Source organism: Ursus arctos, unplaced genomic scaffold (genome assembly GCF_023065955.2).
Source record: "Ursus arctos isolate Adak ecotype North America unplaced genomic scaffold, UrsArc2.0 scaffold_18, whole genome shotgun sequence".
NCBI lineage: Eukaryota > Metazoa > Chordata > Mammalia > Carnivora > Ursidae > Ursus > Ursus arctos.
Window position 1 is genome coordinate 8,925,670 of NW_026622852.1, and position 23,045 is coordinate 8,948,714.

General features: G+C 37.1%; 1 protein-coding gene across 11 annotated transcripts in view; it reads right to left on the reverse strand.

Moving 5' to 3' along the window:
* The window catches only part of NFIB (nuclear factor I B), a 230,945-nt gene that overhangs the window by 77,875 nt on the left and 130,025 nt on the right, over positions 1 to 23,045 (reverse strand). The window lies entirely within an intron of this gene.

A 23,045-nucleotide genomic window follows, 5' to 3' on the forward strand; every position in this document is an offset into this window, starting at 1 on the left:
AATAAAAAAGATGAAAATAAAATGGTATACAAAGAGAAATCAGGCAAATTCAAACAAAAAGTAAGCAGTGTCAGTTAGTGGTGGTTAAGAGAATTTAAGATGAATTACAATAAACGAGATAAAGAAAATTACAGATAGATAAAAGGCATATGTAATAAAGAAGATAAATCATAAACCATATATGCACCAAACAGTATTGTGCTGAAACGCATAAAACAAAAGCTATTAAAATACAAGACACTTTAAAAAAATACAATTTTAGTGAGAATTTTGAATACATTCTGTTTTAGAATTGATTATGACTATTAGACAATGACTAACTTTATATCATTCAAATACAAAGTATACTTTGCTAGCACGTCCACAGAAATTTTATAAAAATTGATCATGTCCTTGACCAAAGAGAAAACTGTTATTACTGTGTCATCTTTGATAAATAGGACTAAAAGTAAAAAACAAAAAGTGACCACATTTTCTGAACTACCTGAAAATTAAGAAAATAAACTATGGATCAAACAGAAAATCAAAAGAAAAATTATGAACTATCTAGAAAGCACTGAAAAGAAAAAAAGACAAATGGCAAAATAACTTTTCCATAAGATAGAAAGAACAGCAAAAAACCCAAGAAACATTAAAAAGGGAATTAAAGATAAAAGCTGAAATCAATAAAATAGGAAAAGAAGAATTTAAAACAAAAGAGTAAAAGGGAAGATGATTTTCTGAGAAGACCAGCGAAACAGAAAAACCATTTGCAAACCTCATTAAGGAAAAAAAGAAAAAGCGAAAATATACAAGAATAGAAGGGAAACATAACCATAGAAACCAAATACATTTTTAAAAGTATAAGAGAATAGCACATGCAGCTTACTGACCACAACTTTGAAAACTTAAATGGGCAATTACTTTCTAAAATAAAAGTAACCAAAATTGAGCAAAGTGGAAACCTGAATAGACCAATTACCCCTAGTGCAGTGGTTCCCAAAATCTGCTGATCATTGGAACCACCTGGGGTTCTTGAGAAACACCTTAGGCTTGGCTTCCACCCTCAGCCATTCTGATTTAATTGGTATGGATGTGTCCTAGACGCGAAGATGTTCTAGAAGTTCCCCTCGTGATTCAAACGTGCAGCAAAGTCTGGGAACCACTGGGTTAGCATTTTGCTATTCAAAATGTGGTCCCACAACCAACAGTACTGGCGTAACTGGGGAGCTTGTTAGGCACACAGAAGTTCAGGGTCAGAATCTGTAGCTTAACAGGTGATTCGTATGCACTTTAGAATTTGAAAACCCTAGAAGAGAACGGAAAGGTGATTTAAAGACCGCCTTCAGAATGGCACCAGGTATAGAAGGGGACACAGCTGGATTTTATCTTTTACCCAGCCTTTAAAGTCCAATGATTTTTACACTCTCCCAGGCTTTAGCAAATGATGACAAATATCCTTACGAAGAAAGCTCTTGTGAGCCTTTATCAGACCAGCAAAACTTAAATAACTAAATTTGCAACCTCCCTCATTAAACCAAAGCAAGCAAACAAAACAGCCAAAGACCGAGCATACACATAAATGCAACTTCAAGGATCCTAAATAAAATTGAATATATTCAATTCGCATATTTGAACTGAGTATAGCAATGTTATCGAAAGAACAATACACCATTATCATTAGGGTTTTATTCCATGACGGAATGCAGTTCACCGTTACAAAATCTATCAATATGATAGAGAAAAAAAAAGAAAGACACACGACCTTATCAATCGATGCTGAAAATGCACTTGACGTCAACAAGAAAAGCAGGCTTTCGTAATAAAAAATCTGAGCAAAAACAGTGTTTAGCAAAACAAGTTATCCTACATGAAGAGAGCTAGTCTGCCATTCCGAGGTGCTCAGCCTCCTCAAGCCTCCTCCTCTTTTCAGTCCTTAAAAATGTAATCTGTAAATCAACCAGTCGCAAAGATGAATACTGTTATGTTTTCACTTAGACTAGCTATCTAGAGTAGTCAAACTCATAGAAATAAAGTAGAATGGTGGATGCCAAGGGATGGGGGAAGGCGGAATGGTGAGTTGCTATTCAATGGGTACAGAGTTTCAGTTTTGCAAGATGAGAAAGTTCTGGATATTGTGCAACAATGTAGATAAACAACACTACTGAACTGTACATTTATAAATGATTAAGATGGTAAATTTTATGTGTATTTTACAACAATTAAAAAAATCATAATCTGGAATTTGGGACTCAGATAATTGTTACTAAATTTTTGTTTATATATATTCAAGAATTACTTTTTTACATTGGTACTAAATGCTTGTTTATATATATTCAAGAATTAATTTTTACAGTGGCATTTATGTCTTCAATCTTATTCATAATAATTACTTAGTTGTAATTCTGTTTCATATTCTCATTATTAGTCTATATCTATAGCTATATTTATAGCTAATTTTAGGAACAGGAAAGTTCTCAGATCTTATATCTATAGCTATATTTATAGATATAAGATCTGAGAACTTTCCTGTTCCTAAAATTTTTCATTTTGGTGTATCACTTTGTTAATTGGTATAGGTTTTCAAGTAGGATTTTTATTAAAAAAAAAAAAAAAAAAGACTACTTTTTGAGACCACAAACAATAAAGAATATATTTCTATTGCTTTTGACTACAGAGAAAACTCCTTAAACATAAAAGGAACTTCATCATAATTCTAAGTAATTCATCATAATCCTAATTCCACCACTCTTCTGTTACTTATTGTTAACCAACAACAACAAAAAAAGGTACAGGTAACTTGTTTTTCTCCCAGAATGATTACAAGATTCTCTTTTTCATCCACAAAATACAAAAACTTCCATAGGATATATTTAGATACTATTACTGTTGGCTAGATATAGTTAGCTCTTTTGATCTAAATCTTTAGATCATTTTTAGCTCATTAAAGTTTTCCTAATTTGTCTTTGATTCTACTGCTCTCCTAATGCTCTGATTTCTCACCAAGAACACCTAAATTAATATTCAATTTTCTACTCTCCCACCATAAACCTTTTCCTCATCATTTTAACCTCTTTGTTCTTTTCTTCTGCTGTTGGAGAAAATATCTCAAGTTTGTCCTCAATATCAGGGATTATTTCCACAATATCAGTTCTGTTTCTTCTTCCAAACGTCTATGTAAATTACATGAAAGCAACTTTAGCTTTCTTGTTATTTCTGCTTATTTTATATGGCACGCTCCTCAAAGCTATTCTCTTCTCTGTTCATTTTTCCATGTAAGTCCTTTCTTCTAACTAAACAGATCATTTTCTCTGAAATTTTCTTCGGTGCTTTATTTTCAAAGATATGTTCTCGATGATGTACCTTTTCTCATGTTCTTCACTATTTTCTTACCAAGGGCATACTCTTGTGATTGTTTTTCTTTTACTTAGAGGGTAGTCTACAGAGATTTAGGGTTTGCCCTCAGGAAAGCGTATGGCTTTCCCTTGCTTGGCTCCAGTAAGAAAAGGTTTCAATATAGGCTGAGACTGAGGGCTCTAGAATTTACATAATTGGATCTGAATTCCTGTCTTATCACTTACTAGCTATAAACTTTAAGTAAATTACCTAACTTTAATATAGATAAATAATAACAATAATGATGGTGATAATAATATTACAGTGGCCATCATTTATTGAGTGTTAATTATGTCATAAAGAAGGCTCTATGCTAAGCACTTTATTTATTTGACAGAGAGAGAGCACAAGCAGGGGGAGCAGCAGGCAGAGGGAGAAGCAGGCCTCCCGCTGAGCAAGGAGCTTGATGTGGGGCTTGATGCGGGACTCGATCCCAGGACCCTGGGATCATGACCTGAGCCAAAGGCAGATGCTTAATAGACTGAGCCACCCAGGCGCCCTATGCTAAGCACTTTAAACCCTCTCTCGGTACACTTCCAGATTTGCTCCTTTTTTATTAGTGACTTTGAATAAATACTTCAACTCTCTACCCACCCCCACCATTCCCATTTGTAAAATGGGAAGAATAATAATAATACTGAATTCAAAGATCTGAGATGAAGATTAAATAAGAAAGTGCATCTAGAGTGCTTTGGGTTGGTAATGCCAGTATCAAGGTGCTAATCACAGTGTTCGTCAAAGTGGGTAAGTGCAACTCCTAACTAATTCCCAATGATTACTGGCCCCTCATCTTACGAGCCTCTTCTCACCCCACATCCTAGCTATGTAAGATCCTACCAAGTAAGTACGTGAAAGCCCTCACTTTCTATAAGGTGTGGCTCTGAAAGGACAGATGGGACCAAGTTTCGAAGGGTCTTCTCTCTGGTGCGAAAGAATTAGACTGGCCCATAGTAGAAAACTGTTAAAGGATTTACATCAGGAAGCAGAAACAGATTGCTCGATGTCTTCCCACACTCTTCCTCTTCACTCTCTCTTCATCTCACATTTCCTAACCCTGTTGGCCTCTGGGTTTATAGGCTTTTAAATGAATATAGAAAAATCTCTGAACCTGGGAATGATAGTGGGAGAGACTCAAACTTAAATGTCCACGATTTCTCAAGAAATGAACACTGCTATCTTTTGTGAGTTACAAGACAGGAAAACTACCATTTTTAAATTTAGTCTAACTACACAGTTCATATAATTATGAGATAAGTCTCTAAGATTCTAGCTAAAGGTTATCCTTCAGTCGCAGTTTTAGCGTGCTTAGAAAAAGTTACAGTTTTACATATCCTTATAGAAATTTTAGGGAAGAACTGGGAGAAACTTGGTCAGAAGTTAAGCAAGTAATGTGGACTTTATATTAGATAGCTAATGATAATTATTTTGCTGTATGCCTAAAAACACCTAGCTTTAAATCTCACTACTTTCAATCAAAGTTCTGGCAGGGGTTTTTTTGGTTGCTGTTGTTTTGTTTTGTTTTGTTTTGTTTTACTTATTTACTTTTTTTGTAAAATTTATCAAGCTGATCCTATTTATATGAAAATACAAAGGACCTAAAAGATAGCTTTTAAGAACTTATTATAAATACTTATCACAAAGTTACAGAAATCAAGAAGATACTTTGATGCTGGCAAAAGATAAGACATATATATCAATGGAATGGACCAGAAATAGACACATAAATGTATCATTGCTGCTATTTGATAAGTAGCTATGCAGCTCAATGGAGGGGGAAAAAATGTCTCTTAAGCAAATGGTACTGGATTCACTGGATATCCATGTTTTTATAAAAAAAAGGATATCAACCCTTACCTCACACTCAGCAATAAAATACAGGAATACTACTCAGCAATAAAAACTATTGACAAACATTACATGGATAAATCAAAGTTTTTATGCTAGATTAAAGAAGCCAGACACAAAAAAGGATACATTTTTATAAAATTCTAGAAATGTAAGTTCATCTAGAGTGATAGAAAACAGATCAGAGGTCATCTGAGGATGGAGGGAGAGAAAGAAATGGATTATGAAGTGGTCAGAGGAAACTTCTGAGATTGATGGAAATGCACTTCAACTTGGCTGTGGTGAGATAGATACAGACATAGATATATACGTATATATTCTCTCCCTTTTCTTCCCTTTATGCGTGTGTTTGTGTGAAGGTATTCACACTATAGATAGCGATACAATACACAGTATATCAGCCACACCTCAATAAAAAAAAAGGACCCTCTTGAGCAAAGTGATCTATATACAGTGGTCTCCAAATTTTCAAAGTAACAATATTTCCACATCACACACACAAAGATCACAAATGAGTCCGAAACATTCCATTTAATCAGTCACGTATTTTTTTGCAACTTCTAGAAAGATCTCACCTGTTCCCTCATTCATGATCACATAAATTCTAACACCATTAAAGTACACTCACTAAGCCAAAGCATAAAAACAGCAAGGCCTTCTGTACAATTCATCAGCTGGGGAGGAGAAGCACTTGATTCATCTGAGACTGGTATTCTGAATCGGTAATTATATTGGAGTACCGCACTTCTCAGACTGATACATCCCTCCCAAATTCTTCAGACCCTACACAAAGTTAGGAGTTCGGAACGTCTCCAAATAGTCGTATCGGAGGCGTAGTAGAAGAGGCCCCCTGTGACTGTCTCTATGAAACACCATGCTTTTCCTGGCTTAGGTCAAGCTGTAGGGGTGGACATGGTCTCATTATGGCACAAACAGGTTACAATTTACTGTACTTGTGGTCTAAGCCTCCATTCACAGATTTTAAACATTGCTGAACATTGTTTCTGGCCACGTATTTGCCTTAGATGTTAAATGTACAAATAGAAGACTACAATTCTCACCTGAAGCTGTCCAGAATCCGCTAAGGGAAACAGACAAGGAAAGAGTGGTAAGAATGCCATAAATGCTTTTATTGTAAAACTGTACTTTTAGGCAGACAAACCACATGGACAGAGACACAAACAACATGGCTGAGGCTAAGGCTAACTGCAGTGTCCATGTGCAGTGAAAGAAACAGTCGGGACCATACCTTGAAGGGATGGATTCGATGCCATGCTAAAGATTAGGCTTAGCCTGGAGTGGAAATTTTTGAAACATATACGGAGGGGAGTATAATAATCAGATTCGCACATTATGGAAATCACCATGGGCCTACAATGGATTTTCACAGGGATTAAGACCCAAGGCAAAAATAGGAGCTACGGAGATGAGGAAAATTACTACAATAATCTAGGTGCTCTAGTTAAAAGGACAGAGTGTAAATATATTTAAGAGAATTACAATACATTAAGATTTAGCACCAGCTATCGTCTTTTTAAAATGTTTTGCCTTCCTCATCGGCTGTAAGAGTAACCCCACCAGTGGCCTTTTCTCATCCCTCTACTCGACTTTCTACATGTTCTCTCAAAAACTTGTAGATAATCCCTTCTTCACCTGCCAACGCTATGCAAAGTAATGTAATTTATGTGGGCTCTTTCTGGATATCAGTGAGGACATATTCAGTATAACACAGCAGAATGCTTTATTTGTCCTGATGAGGACGACCGTCTTCTATTCCTTGCTTATTTACCTAGAAAGCATCATTCTGCATAGGAAGTAGTTCGGTTCAGAAAATGACTGCAACCCAAAAAACCAAATTTTGAAACTAAAAATCCACTGCATTGAAAAACAAAAGTGCCACCAAATAAACAACAGAGCCAGTATCTTGTAACACAACATGTCAATGGTCATCCATACGTGCCAGATGGTTCTGCACTTTACCAGAGTGAGGGTGCTCACCGAGATACAATGCAGCCCAGAGAAACGCACGTGTACGATACCTATACCATTGCCATGTGACTTCCTTGTGCCAGGGCTCCCTGGAGCCTCTTCCTTGACCCTCTGAGGTTTCTGATTTCTGGGTTAAGAATCCCCAAACAGGGGCGCCTGGGTGGCACAGCAGTTAAGCGTCTGCCTTCAGCCCAGGGCGTGATCCCGGCATTATGGGATCGAGCCCCACATCAGGCTCTTCTGCTGTGAGCCTGCTTCTTCCTCTCCCACTCCCCCTGCTTGTGTTCCCTCTCTCGCTGGCTGTCTCTATCTCTGTCAAATAAATAAATAAAATCTTAAAAAAAAAAAAAAAAAAAAGAATCCCCAAATATCCCCCCTAGCCTTGAGTTCCAAACCCTTTTCTGCCAATGGCTCAGACACTTTAAACAAACAAAAAACTACAGCTTTCTTGAGATATAATTCACATACAATTTTAAAGCGTACATTCAGCGGGTTTTGGTACATTCAGAGGGTTGTACAACAATCACTACTACCTAATTCCAGAACATTTTCATCACCTTACAAGAAAACCCCATACCCATTAACGGCCACATACCCATTTCCCACAACAACTCCAAGCTCCCTGCAACTACTAATCTACTTTGTCTTCATGGATTTGCCTATTCCGGACATTTCAAATAAATAAAACCACAGGATTTATGAAAAAAAGAAACTCCATCGTGTCCCTGTTCATTTCATTAACAAGTGCATGTGATATTTTAATGATGATAAGATCAAATCTGCAAGTCAAATGATTTTTCTGTGTTCGTCCTTCTGAATGCCCTGGAGACATGAATATGCTCAAGGGATGGAACAGGGATGGGGTAGAAGGAAATATCTCTGTTGGGTTCAAGAATCAGAAATACTTAAGTGGACTGGGTGTTTACCCCAAAGATACAGACGTAGTGAAGAGAAGGGCCATATGCACCCCAATGTTCATAGCAGCAATGTCCACAATAGCTAAATCGTGGAAGGAGCCGAGATGCCCTGCAACAGATGACTGGATTAAGAAGTTGTGGTCCATATATACAATGGAATATTACTCAGCAATCAGAAAGAATGAGTTCTCAACATTTGCTACAACATGGACGGCACTGGAGGAGATAATGCTTAGTGAAATAAGTCAAGCAGAGAAAGACAACTATCATATGATTTCTCTCATCTATGGAACATAAGAACTAGAATGATCAGTAGGGGAAGAAAGGGATAAAGAAAGGGGGGGTAATCAGAAGGGGGAATGAAACATGAGAGACTATGGACTATGAGAAACAAACTGAGGGCTACAGAGGGGAGGGGGGTGGGGGAATGGGATAGACCGGTGATGGGTAGTAAGGAGGGCACATATTGCATGGTGCACTGGGTGTTATACACAACTAATGAATCATCGAGCCTTACATCGAAAACCGGGGATGTACTGTATGGTGACTAACATAATATAATAAAAAATCATTATTAATAAAAAAAAAAAAAAGAAAAAAAAAAGAAAAAGAAATACTTAAGTGGATAGAGGACTAAGTTCTTAGTAAAGTTCTCTGTAAAATAAAAAGAGTGCATGATCCCTGAAGACCAGCAAACAAGTCAAAAGACCCCAAAAGATTTGCAACAACACTGAAAACCAAAACCTGATTTTTTTCTGAAATTTTTTCTATTTTTAATGACATTACGCAAAAGCCAACAAGACTCAAATTGCCACACAAAAGCACTTGCTGAAATTGCTCGACACCTTGACACTCATACAGTTAGAGAAAAAGAAAGAAATGAAACTTTGGTAGGATTTTTGCCTAATAACTTGAAATCACATGCTTCTTCTATAAGGTAGAAACAGATTACAACTTGCATAGCTATATATCTTTCTCTCTGCTCAGAATTTTATTCTACTTGCAACATACTACCATAGAATCGATCTCTTTTTCCAAGCATGATGCTCTAATAGGAAAGTGGACGTCCCCTGGGTGCCTTTGTATGGGACAATACGTCCAGCAAGCTTAGCTTCTGCCCAGTTCAGTGATTTTAACTGGCCTGGAGCAAGTCCACTCTATCTCTGATACAGAACAATCCCAGCTTCCAGCTGTGAGGAGGGAAATGCTTTGCATTATTAAATTGTAACCATATGCTGCAAAAGCAGGCCTTGTAAATATGGAGAGGGACAAGACTTTAAATGGAGAGGGAACTTTAGATGCAGGGAGTTGTAAAAAGAACCTGAGATACTTGAGTAATGAGCCTTGGGCGGTGGGTGCAGTCACAGCCTAACCCACATAGTCAAGATGGACACCTCTGTCACCAGGGGACCCGCACCCTCCCTGCAGGGAATCCAGATATTTAACGAGGAATATGTTATACCAACATCTTTTAAAATTTAACAATTTGCAACCTATTCAGGTGCAAGGCCTCTTAAAACTTCTCTGGAACTAGGTGCATAATGAAGTCGGGGCCCACATCAATACACTGAGATTTCACTTGCACTCTGAGCTACTTTATAGCGTCTCAGATACCACAAGATCCTGCAACACAGTTAGAAAGCTAGGAAAAACGAAAGTCTGGCTAGCTATGGTGTCTCTCACAGCTAGTCCTTTCTCTCGGAGCTTTGTGAAAGAAGAGCATTTGCTGTGTTTAAATTACACTTGTGACTATGTAGCAAGTGGGCCCCTGACCTGCACAAATGCAAAGCATGGGAACCTCGAGAAAAGATGGAGCAGAAGACAAGATGGGGGCTACAGACAGCTCCAGCAACTGCAATAACTTGGCAGACAACGTACCCCCTCCTGCATCAGTGCCCTGACCCCACAGCCTCAGGAACTCTCAGCTAACATCTCTCCCCAAGCTCATTCCCACCGAGGCAAGGGTCACCCAAGATTCACCTCCATCGTCTGCTCACCCTCTGCCCACTGCCCCTTGTCCCAGCAGCTACGGCTGTTACAACTGCCCCCAGGGACTCAAGTGTGGCAGTCACTGTGAGTGCCAGGAGACCCAGACTCAGTCTTGTTAAAGGACCTCAACAGAGAGATTTCTCATTTCTTTCTCTGCGTGGCAGTGCACACACATAAACTCTTAGGCCAGGCACAGACAAGGCCAAACTTCATTTTTTCACTAGGCATTGTACCACAGTCAACTGTATTATTTATCAGGTGCAGGGGAGGGGAGGCCAGGAAAAAAGTACTAATGAGGTAGTGGGATTATTACTGTCTTAAGGTTTTGATCCATGAAAAAAAAGTGAGCTTTAACCTCCATTTGCCAATAACTAATTGGACCTGTGGGCAAATCACTTGCCCTCTTTGCCCCGTTTTCATAAGTAAAGTGAAGAAGTTGAATTAGCAGTGTTATAAGCACTGGTATCCTATGCTTTCTTGAGTGTCTCAAGCAAAAAAAAAAAAAAAGATATCGGATTATAGTAGTCAATTATTCCTTTAGAAAATTTAACTATCTACTTGGGAAGGGGGAGATGTGTAAGCAAATATAAGCATAACATCAAGCAGCAATCATAATAGAAACAGAAGCGTCCAACCCCACTTGGGAGACTCTGGTAAGATGCATGGAAGGGTTTGGACATACAGGATAAACAAGACTTTGTAGGATAGCTACAGCAGTGCTTGCAGAGGAAAGAGCCCATTGCAAGAACGAAAGGGAAAGGAATGGAACTTGGTATCTGATACTGAATAGCATTTAGAGCCATGACACAGAAGATGGGTCATAAGCAGTGAGATATTGGGAGTTCTTCTGAAAGTCACATTTGTGTTTTATAAAAAGTATTTATACATAAGATTAGAGAAAGACAGAACAAGGACAGAATGGAGGCAAGTAGAGGGTTTTTGCACGATTACAGACAAAAAAAAAAAGTCTGGAGCTGAAATAAGTGTAACAGGAAGTGGGCAGGGACGGTGGATTCGAGAGTCTTTGGAGTGTGTGGAGGGTGAGGAATAGAGGCCCCGAGGAAGGACTCCTGGGCTGCTCTAACCAAGGGCTCTGGCCCCAAGAAATCTCATATGGAGAAAACCTCAAGTCTGAGAGAAAAGAAAATGAATCAAATTTTGGAGATGTTAAACTTGAGCTCCCCATGGGGCATATAGGGAACCGTTTCCAGAAAGTTAGTTGGGCACATGAAACCTGAGGAGAGGGATCTGCTCCAAAGGTGCATATCTACGAATAACAAAAGGTGAATGAACCTAAAGTCATGGGGGGGCTGAAAACACACAGAAAACTAAAGATAATAATCTTGTGAAGTTAAGGGAAGAAGCAACAGACAGGAAACATAATGGTTCCTGGATTACCAGGAAAAGGTCCTGTTTTCAAAAGCATAGGCAACAAAAGCAAAAAATAAGTGAAACTGTATCAAACTAAAGCTTCTGCCCAGCAAAGGAAACAAGCACGAGGGTGAAACTGTGACCTATGGAGCAAACAGCTGCAAACCATATACCTCTTCATCTCCAAAACAGAAAAGAAACTCCTACAGCTTGGAAGCAAAACAAAACCCACACAGCTACTCACCTGATTTACCAATGGGCTAAGGATACGAATAGACTTGTTTGCAAAGAAGACATACAAATGGCCAAAGGGCAAAGGAAGAAAGGCTCAGGGGGTGCCTGGGGGACTCAGTCGGTGAAGCGTCCGACTCTTGATTTTGGCTCAGGTCATGATCTCGAGGTCATGGGATCAAGCTCCAAGCCCAGCCCCACAGGAGTCTGCTTGAGGATTCTCTCTCTCTCTCTCTCCCCCTGTGCCCCTCCCCCTGCTCACGCATGTGCTCACTCGCATACTCTTTCTCTAAAATAAATAAATAAATCTTAAAAAAAAAATAGAAGAAAAAAGGCTCAGGAAATGCAAATACAAACCACAATGAGATATCACTTCACAGCTACCGGGATGGCTATTACCAAGTAAACAAAAGACAGCGAGTGTTGTGGAAGATGTGTACAAACAGGAATTCCTGCACACTGGTGGTGGAAATGCAAACTGGTGCAGCCACTGCAGAAAACTGTATGGAGGTTCCTCAAAAAATTAAAAATAAAACTACCGTATGATCCAGCCGTCCCACTCTTAGGTATGTATCCAAAAGAACTGCAACGAGGATCTTGAAGAGATACCTGCACTCCCACACTCACCATGGCACTATTCTCAATAGCCAAGACGTGCAAAGAGCCCAGATGTCCATTGCTAAATGAATGCATAAAGAAAGCATAGTATATGTGTACAACGGAATATTAGCTTTCAACAAGAAAAGAAATTTTGCGACATGCAACAAATGAATGAACCTTGAAGCTATTACGCTAAGTGAAACTAACCAGTCACTGACAACTGCTTCATGATACCACCTATGTGAGGTATCTAAAGTGGTCAACATCATAGATTCGGAGTGGAATGGTGGTTGCTAGGGGCCGGGGTGAAGCGGAAATGGGGAGTTGCTAATCAACAGGCAGTTCAGTTAAGCAAGATGAATAAGTTCTAGAGAGCTGTTGTGCAACACTGCAACTATATTCACTTAAACATTTCTTAAGAGGGCAAATCTCATGTTAAGTATTCTTATCACAATAAAACAAAACAAAAAAAAGAAGCAAATGAACATTTTAAGTAGAACATGGTCAATTGAATCAAATAAATGCTTAAGACCATGGAAGCAGAAATAGAATGGAAAAGAACCACTGGACTCAGATCATAAAAAGTCGTGAATTTAATGAAGATCATTTCAAGTGGAGAGAGAAGCCCGGTTGCAGGAGAAGTTAAGCAGGAAGTTTAGAGTCTTTTTCATGAGGAAGAAGAGAGAGATGGGACCCTTAGTTGAATGAGGTGTCTGAATGAGGGGCAAAAATGATGCATTTTTTTAAGTAAGAAACACGTTGCCAGGAATGAGTTAATAGACTAAAGGAGATAATCTGCAGAGAACCAGGAAGAATAAGACACACAGAAAATTTTCAATGGAGGCAGAAAAGTTGGGGGCTTCAGAAAATAGGACCGCTATAAAAGGCAAGGGGGAAATATATTTATAGGATGTGAATACAGTGACTAAGATATAAAGTGTTGCAAGGGAAAAGCAATCTCTAATGATACATTTGTACTCTTTCTCGTGTCACAGTTATAAACTATGTAACAAAATTTCATTCAACATTTCCTTTGATGTCAAAAGCCTTCCAACAAAACTGACTACCTAAAAACTATCATTCTGTCCCATCATGAGACTTGAAAATATCTCTTTCTTTGCCTCGGATTTTATCTTGACCTGTAACTTTGTCTATGTCATCTTAAACTTTTAGAGGAGTGTGATGTAAAAACAAACAAAAAACCCCAAATCAATGCATTTCTATTTGGATCCACAGCAAATGATACTTCCTGTAGGAAGCCTTCTTGATCAACTCAGTAAAAGAGAAAGTAGGATGAAAACGCCTTCACTTTTATCAAGCACCTGCTACTTGCCAAGTATGCCCCCCATCTGATGCTCACCTCAGTGTGAGCTGCAGAGAAGATGGCCGATTTGCTGATTTGCTCATTTTCCTCACAGGCCTCACGATCATTGTAAAACATGGAGCCTTGATCCAGGGGGAAAATTTAATTTCAAAGTTCATGTTCTTTCCACTCCACCATGCTCCCGACAATGGCTGGCAACAGTATTTCACAACTTTGAATTCTCATGATACTTGAGTTGTCACACTGAGGAACATTAGTCTTCACCACATACATAAAATTGTGCATGTACTTACGAACAGAAAAGTCTGCTGAAAGCAGGCTTCATTTGTAACGTAAAACCACTGTAAAACCTTTCACTATTTTACCTTCTGCAGCATTGAGCCTAATGCCATGCACACAAGAGATACTCATTAAATGTCCATAACTGAATAATTCACCTACAGACAGCTATTTCTGGGATGTGTATTGTTCTTGGTGTAGAACAATGTATATTTCCAACTCCTCCAAGGCAAATGGCTCTCTCAACTTGTTTAGAGCTGACTCAACCGACACCCTGTCTCCTGGAACATAATATTTAATTCTGAATTCAGCAACCAGTGGGCACTCAATATTATTTGTTGCATAACAGCGTAGGTTATTGGGGAGATATGGAAACATCTCCTTCATGACCTTATAAGACTTTCTTAAATTGTCTTCTTCCACCCCAAATTAATATTACGAGTGATCAGGCTAGAACCATTACAGAGGCTGGGCATGGTGCGAGCCGCTATGCAGATCAATTTTGGAGGAATGGGTTGTATACAAGCACCTGTATGCAGCCTATAAAAATAAGGAGCTTAGGGCTATGTGCCCTTTTCACTTTTTAAGAGTAATTTGCCAAGAAAACATATTTTTAATCTTCTACTCCTTTACTCTAAATTCTACCCTAAATTCGAACATTTAAGAACTTTACTGGATGTGATGTCTCGAAAAAAAATTAAAGGATAAAAAAGAAAACTGTTTCTGAAACAAAATCTGTTAGAAAAAAACCTTTTATTTTTGCACTAACTTGCACGGTCCTCATTCTAAAATTACATAAAAGGTTTACCTACGATGTCAAGCCTCACCACAGTTAACCAATCCTTTTAGTGTCTTTCTATTTATACTTCCATGAATAGAAAGACTGTTTATAGTCAGTTGCATATTGTCTAATGCCAAAGTATAAAATTACTTCTCAGTATCATGAAATAGTGCATTTTCCTCTATAAAGTATTTTTTTTATTCTTGTGCTACAGTAAATGAGGATATGAGAATGAATGGGTATGAACTTATTAATTGAGGGGTAAATGAGCTATGATTTTTAAAACTCAAAGTAAATTTTCCTTTCTCTGACTTTGAACATCATATGCTAAAATAAAATATGCTTTATGAGCTCCTTCAGGGCCTCATGTATCTGAAATATATGTGCATTCACATGCAAATAAAGAAAAATGTTGTATTATTTCTGTAACTCTTAGACTCAGAGAGTAAAGTCTGTCCCAAATTCTAAGTTAAAAGAAAACAAAAACAAAAAGTGAGAAATCAGGCAAATATGGGCCCTACTGATTCTGACAGATGATAACTACAGCTACAGATACTAAACTAATTTTATCAATAATTACTTGGGAAAGAAATGTCTCAAATGAACAACCTGTCTTTTACACTTCAAGGAATGAGAAAAAGAAGAACAAAGCCTAAGATTAGCAGAAGGAAAGATACAGGGGCGCCTGGGTAGCGCAGTCGTTAAAGCGTCTGCCTTCGGCTCAGGGCGTGATTCTGGCGTTCCGGGATCGAGTCCCACCTCGGGCTCCTCTGCTGGGAGCCTGCTTCTTCCTCTCCCACTCCCCCTGCTGTGTTCCCTCTCTCGCTGGCTGTCTCTGTCAAATAAATAAATAAATAAATCTTTAAAAAAAAAAAAAAAGAAAAAAAGAAGGAAAGATACAACAAAGGTGAGAGCAGAAATAAATGAAACAGAGACTAAAAAGACAATAAAAATAATAAATGAAATTAAGAGCTGGCTTTTTGAAAAGACGAAATTGACAAAACTTTAGCTAGACTCACCAAGAAAAAGAAAGCGCTCAAAAAAATAAATTCAGAAATGAAAAAAAAAAGTTACAACTGATATCACAGAAATAATAAGAGACTACTATAAACAAGTAAATGCTAACACACTGAATAACCCAGAAAAATGGATAAATTCGTAGAAACATACAACCTACCACGAACCATGATAAAATAGAAAATCTGAACAGACCAATTACTAGTAAGGAGATAGAGTAAGTCATGAAAAACCTCCCACAAACAAAAGTCCAAGAGAGACAGCTTCACTGGTGAATTCTAATAACAGTAAAAAAAAAAAAAAAAAAACAACATAATCCCTCTCCAACTGTTCCAAAAAAATAAAAGAGGAAGGAACTCTTCCAAACTCATTTTGTGAGGCCAGCTTTATTCTGACACCAAAACCAGAATAGGATGCCGCAGGAAAAGAAAATTACAGACCAATATTTCTGCGGACATAGATGCAAAAATCCTCAACAAAATATTAGCAAACCAAATTCAACAATACATTAAAAGGATCATACCCCATGATCAAGTGGAATTTATCCCAGGGATGCAAGGATGGTTCGACAGTGGCAAATCAGTTGACGTGATACACCACATTAACAAAATGAAGGATATAAATAATATAATCATTTCAGGAGATGCAGAAAAACATGACAAAATTCAGCATCTGTTTATGATAAAAGCTCTCAACAAAATGGGCATAGAGGGAACATAACTCAAAATAATAAAGGTCATATATGACAAGTCCACAGCTAGCATCATACTTGATAGGAACACTTGAATGCTTTTCCTCTAAGATCGGGATGTCCAGGGACCAGGATGTCCACTCTTATCATTTTTACTTAACATAGTATTAGAAGTCCTGGACAGAGCAGTTAGGCAAGAAAAAGAAATAAGAGGCATCCAAATTGGGGGAGGGGGGGAGTCACTATTTGTAGATGACTTGATATTATATACACAGAAAACCCTAAAGACACTATCAGATAACAATTAGAACAAATAAATTCAGTAAAGTTACAGGATACAACATCAAAAACCTGAAATTACTATACATCGATAATGAGCTATCAGAGAGAGAAATTAAGAAAACATCCTGTTTGGGCATCTGGGTGGCTCAGTCAGTTAAGCATTGAACTATTGATTTCAGCTTAGATCATGATCTCAGGGTTGTGAGATCGAGCCCCATGTCGGGCTCTGCCCTGGGCATGGAACCTGCTGCAGATTCTCTCTCTCCTTCTCCTTCTGCCCCTCCCCCCTCTAAAAAAGAAAGAAAAAAAAGAAAACATCCTATTTATAATTGCATCAAAAAAAAATTAAAATACCTAGAGATATTTAACCAAGGAGGTGAAAGACCTGTAATTGAAAACTAAAGGACAATAATGAAAGACATAGATGAAGACACAAATAAATGGAAAATATTCCATGCTCATGGATTTGAAGAATTAATATTGTTAACATGTTCATATTACCCAAAGCAACCGAGAGAATCAACGCAATCACTATCAAAATTCCAATGGCAGTTTTCACAGAAATAGAACAAACGTTCCTAAGATTTGTAGGGAAGCATAAAAAATTCCAAATAACCAAAAGAATCTTGAGAAAGAACAAAGCTGGAGACATCACACTCCTTGATTTCAAACTGTATTACAACACTATGGTAATAAAAACGGTGTGGTATTGGTATAAAATCACACACACTGATCAAGGGAATAGAATAGGGAACCTAGATATAAATTATAGTCAATTAATTTATGACAAAGGAGTCAAGAATACACAATGAGGAAAGGACAGTCTTTTCAATAAATGGTGTTGGGAAAATTGTCCCATCACATGCAAAAGAATAAAACTGGACCACTATTTACTCCATACACAAAAATTAACTCAAGATAGATTAAAAACTTAAATGTAAGGCTTGAAACCATAAAACTTCTAGAAGAAAACATAGGGAGTAAGCTTTCTGACATCAATCTTGGCAATGATTTTTTGAATCTGAAACCAAAAGCAAAAGCAATAAAAGCAAAAATAGACAAGTGGGATTACATGAATCTAAAAAGTTTTGGCATAGGAAAGAAAACCTTTAACAAAAGGAAAAGGCAACCTACTGAATGGGAGAAATATTTGCAAATCAAATATGTGATAAGGGGCTAATATCCTAAATATATAAAGAATTCATACAACTCATTAGCAAAAAAAAAAAAAAAGAAAAAAAATCTGATTAAAAGATGGGCAGAGGACCTAAATAGGTATTTTCCAAAAAAGACATACAGATGGCCAACAGGTGCATGAATAAATGCCCTACATTACTAATGATCAGGGAAATGCAAATAAAAAACACAATGAGATATTACCCCACTCCTGTTAGAATGGTTATCATCAAAAAAACTAGAAATTACAAGTGTTGCCAAGACTGTAGAGAAAAGGGAACCCTCCTACTCTGTTGGTAGGAATGTAAATGTGTGTAGCCACTATGGAAAAGAATATGGACTTCCTCAAAAAACTAAAAATATAACTCTACGTGATCCAGCAATTCCACTTCTGGGTTTTTGTTGAAAAAAATAAACACTAATTCAAAAAGATAAATGTACCCCTATGTTCACTGCAGCATTATTTATAATAGTTAAGATATTAAAATAACCTAAGTCTCCATCAATGGATGAAAGGATAAAGAAAATGTGGTGTATGAATATAAATGGAATATATATGTGGTGTGTGTATATAAACGGAGTATATTTTTAGAATATTATTCAGCCATAAGAAAGGAAGAAATCTCGCCACTTACAAAAACATGGATGGATCTTGAGGGCGTTATGCTGAGTGAAAGAAATCAGACAGAGAAAGACAAATATCATATGATCTCTCTGATATGTGGAATATGTTTATTATATATATTTATATATTATATAATGTAATATAGTATATATTATCTTATTTATATTTACATATGTAATAAAGAATTTTTTAAACGTAAGATAAGAATATTGTTATAGTTAGTAGATACTCCTTGTTTAATTTATTCAATTATTTATTTAGTTCCATCTTTGTTCCAGAGAGGATATAAGTTAGGTTCTTTGACATTCACCCAATATACAATCCTAATGGTTTCCAGAGGTTTTGCCAGACTGCATGTAAATAGTCAACACAGAGAACAGCACAGCACACTATAAAATGTGCAAAAAAGAAAAGTAGGATAAGTCCATGTCATTCCAGTTGAGAAAGCTTTGCTTAATGATACTTAGAAGGCTGCATAAGTTTTCATCAGAGAATTTGCAAACACTTCCCTAAAATTCACCATTTCTTTGTTGTATTTCCAGCCGAGAGAGTTCCCCACATAACTTCCTAAACTCCAAAGACTTCCTAAACTCCAAAATGGGGTGTCAGCTTCTAACTGACCCAAACACAAACTCCAACTTCCAGATTGCCTTGTTCTTCTTGGATATTAACCACTCCAGGGTTAGGCAAGTGATTGAGAGTGGGATATCTAAAAGATCACAGCGAAAGGAATGTAGAGACATAAAGCAATGGAGCAAGTCAAAGCTAATGTCAAAAAACTGCGGAGCAATCACACATTTCCTAGCAGTGATAGTGCAGTTCTTAATTATCACAAATAAAACTAGGATGGACCCAAGTCCCTAAATTAGTGGTTTACTCTCCTCTGGTCCAAACAGTCGTTTATAATAGTTGAGAGAGGACTCATAGTTCTATTGCTTAGAAGGGATTCATTTAATGTTCGAAAAGCAGTAACTAAATACAAACGTATAACTTCTGACTCCATCATAAACAAAGGAAATGTGTATCATTAAAAAAAAAATGAAGTGGTCTGGTGCCTCTTGACTAAAATAACAATGTCACATCCTTGGGTACCATCAGAATTTCAAAGCACCTTAGCTCTGAAAAGATGACGATGCCCAACTCCACCATGTAACAAAGAGAAAAAACAAAATATCAAATCACAAATAGTATAAGGAGGTGCAATAAAGACTATTTCATTGCTTTTTAAGATAACAAAAAAACTGCAAAAAAAATTTTTAAAAATAACAAATATCAAATACCGCTCCTCCCAATAATGTGTTGCTATTGTTTGCTTATGCTCAGCGTGCTCGCTAAGTACTAACCCCAATCAAGAAGCGCCAGTTAAAAATGAAAGGCCTATATGGAGACATCCGTACTAGTCTGAAGAGCTTTAAGGTCACCTCGCGGAAGTTCTTCAGAATCAGCAAGGATATGGTGTCCATGTCAGACAGTCATGGCTGAGGCTGGAGAAAAGCCAAGCCAGAGGGGGTGTTCAATTTTTGGACAGACACATGCATCCGTACTTATAGAATGACTGAATGGGATTCCACCTTCACGTCAACAGTGGGGGAACAGATTTCACGGAGCTTCTACCTCCAAAAGGGCTGGAATTTTTGCCATCTCTTCCCAAGCTGTTGGGAAGAAGATGGTAGCCATGTCCACGGGCTGCACATCTCCCAGTGGAAAACTACTGGTGATAAGAAAGTGTTAGCAGTCAAAGTGATCTTTTCCCAAAGTTTAGCTTCTCTTTGTTATAACAATACAAGCAGCAAAGCGATATGACTATTTCATTGTTTATGGTAGCAGACTGGATTTTCCCATGGATGCATTGTGCCTTTTTGAGATACTGAATCTGAAACTTCAGAGATTTCACATTTCAGCCAAAGCCAGAACACAGAGATTAAAAAACACCTCCAAAAGATAAATTATGCTCTAAAATCCCAAACGTGCTTCTATTTATGAAAAGAGCTTTTTTCCCTTACTTTTTTTTTTTTTTCTTGAGAGAGAGACAGAAAGAGAGCACGCACACAAGCAGGGGAGGGGCAGAGGGAGAGAATCCTACGCAGGCTCCACACTCAGCCCAGAGCCCAACAAGGGACTTGATCTCATGACCCTGAAATCACGACCTGAGCCGAAATCAAGACTCAGACGCTTAACTGACTGAGCCACCCAGGCGCCCCATGAAAAGAGCTTTTAATAATAAGTATAATTTATCCCAATTGACTGCAAAACAAAAACCTTAAGTTCTGATTTTTCACATTTCAAATTAGAAGCCATTCTACATTCCTCGTGGCTTGATTTATTTCAAGGTACTACAGAGCAAACTCTAACTTTCATGAAATAGGACTCCTTAACAATCTTTATGATTAAGTCCATAATACGATGATATGCAACGTATGTTAAAATGGTGGCATGCTTCCGAATCATCAAAGAAAATTCTAATTCTAGTCCCTTTAATTTTGATATTATATATGTTTTCTTATATTCTAACTGAAAAACTGGTAATTGATGTGCCATTTATGTATACACAATACCCAACTAATCATAATATGATCTACAACATCCCAGTTTTAAGACATCATTCTCAAAAAGGTTTGATTTCCAAGGAAAATTTAAAAAGGAAAAAAATTAGTAGTGTTCTACCCTGATTGTTTCTGTTTGTCATATTATATGCAAACAGATGAATTAAGAGATGCCACGGTGAATGTAGCAAAAGAAAAATTTAACCAAGCTTCTTGACAAATACTGAAAAATCAAATTCTGGCATTATATAACTATTCAACAATTATTCATTCAGCTTAAGTAGAGAACATTTTTAAGTGAGCGTAATTCTTTCTGTACGTGTTCAGAAATGCATTTCAAACAATAACAGCTTTATTAATTTCAAATGCAAAGAACATATCCTTTGTTTAGTCTGAGTGACTTCCATTACTTATCAACTCTTTTTCTATTAACTACCCTCCCCCACCCCATTCTTTCTCAAGTGAGTGAGGAAGCTTTTAAAAAATGTTTGGACACAATTCACTTTGGATTATCATGCTGCACACGGAAAATATTACCCAAGTAAAAAGAAGAAATCTTAGTAAAGTTAAAGGCGTAACCTATGGAAATTTTCTCAACTTCAGAAAATTTCCTTTTCCTTTTTTTGTTTTTAAAGATTTTATGTATTTATTAGACAGAGAGAGTACAAGCAGGGGGAATGGCAGGTAAAAGGAGAAGCAGACTCCCGCTGAGCAGAGAGCCTGACATGGGACTCGATCCCAGAACCCTGGGATCATGACCTGAGCCAAAGGTAGACGCTTAACCAACCGAGCTACCCAGGTGCCCCTCAACTTCAGAAAATTTTTGAAAAAATTTATTATATTCAAAATAGTCTGTCTTTTTGATTCTGTCTCCCACCAACACAAAAAACAAAATAATAGATTCAACTGGAAATTACATCTAAAATTGTATTGCTTTTGCATGTTTTGTTATCAATCTGTAGTAATTTTGAATGATTTTGGTAAAAGTAGAGACAAATCAGGTTAGCATCTACTTTTCAATCTATATTTAATTAAAACTTTAAATCTTTGAAGTATCCACTACTTTTATCAAACAGTAAGGTTTTGTACAATACAGAGTAAGTTAATATGTAGTTGGAAAAATAAAATTTTTCTAAGAAAAAAATAAAGGACAAAATACAGGCAAGACTCAGAAAGAAAAGGTATATTGCCTTGACTTTGCATTTTTCCTTGAATATTTACTTACTGTACCTTTCTCACATCATTTTAAAACAAGACTGGTCTGACATATTTTCTTACAGCTTGGGGTTCTTTAAATAGTTCAACCTCACAGTAGCAAAACCCTATGACAAGGCAGGTCAAATAATTAAGGACCTAAAACTAAGTCTACCTGAGAAAATTTTTATTATCACCTTGCAAAAACTTTTTGGTTTATTTTCAATGAAAACAACCAGATCAGATTATTTGGGGAGGTAGAGGGTATGTGTGGTGAGTTTGGATTTCTGTGTTCGTTTTGTTTTGTTTTTGTTGGTTTATTCTTAGAGCACGCTTTTACCCAAGTGACAGGTACAAATAAAATTCTTCTGATAACAAAATATTAGAAATTCTTCTTTGCACAAGTTCTATGTCATGAGGAAAAGCCACAAACTACTCCTAAAACAATGTCAAATTCTATATATTCAGGTTTGGAAGCAAAAAAACTATGAAGACAGCCAAGTTATAAAAGCCCATTTTCGGATCTGGAACAACTTCTGAACGTAAAGAGGGTATTCAGCATACGTTATATTGAAGGAAAAATCCTACTTTCATTATTTCCTCATTCTTGAAATCCAATAAAAACCTTATGGAATAAAAACTCATTTGCAAAGAATCCTTCACTGAGCACATAACCAACCACCGCCATAACCCTCCTTTTTTAAAGTAATGAGAGTTGGTAAACTAGAATCAGAGTATGGAAATTCTTACATTTTCTTGTGTATTTTAAAAGAATGATGAAGCGGGTTTTCGGCTTTTAAGCACCAATGACTTTTA